We start from the raw sequence: 699 nt of genomic DNA, 5'->3' as shown, positions 1-699 counted from the left end.
AATGCCCCCAGAGTGCCAGATATACGTTGCCTCGCAGTGTCAGATACACGTTGCCCCACAGTGCCAGATATACATTGCCCCACAGTGCCAGATACACATTGCCCCACAGTGCCAGATACACAAATGCCCCCACTGTGTCAGATATACATTGCCCCCCGTGCCAGATACAGAAATGCCCCTACAGTGCCAGATATGCCCCCAGTGCCAGATATCCCCCAGTGCCAGGTATACATGCCCCCCCAGTGCCAGATATCCCCCAGTGCCAGGTATACATGCCCCCCTGTGCCAGATATCCCCCAGTGCCAGGTATACATGCCCCCCTGTGCCAGATATCCCCCAGTGCCAGGTATACATGCCCCCCTGTGCCAGATATCCCCCAGTGCCAGGTATATATGCCCCCCAGTGCCAGATATCCCCCAGTGCCAGGTATATATGCCCCCCAGTGCCAGGTATATATGCCCCCCAGTGCCAGATATCCCCCAGTGCCAGGCTTTATGCCTCCCAGTGCCAGATATCCCCCAGTGCCAGGTATATATGCCCCCCAGTGCCAGATATCCCCCAGTGCCAGGTATATATGCCCCCCAGTGCCAGGTATATATGCCCCCCAGTGCCAGATATCCCCCAGTGCCAGGTATATATGCCTCCCAGTGCCAGATATCCCCCAGTGCCAGGTATATATGCCCCCCAGTGCCAGATATC

This window comes from Pseudophryne corroboree, chromosome 4 (assembly GCF_028390025.1).
Source record: "Pseudophryne corroboree isolate aPseCor3 chromosome 4, aPseCor3.hap2, whole genome shotgun sequence".
NCBI lineage: Eukaryota > Metazoa > Chordata > Amphibia > Anura > Myobatrachidae > Pseudophryne > Pseudophryne corroboree.
This window is presented reverse-complemented; position numbering follows the sequence as displayed.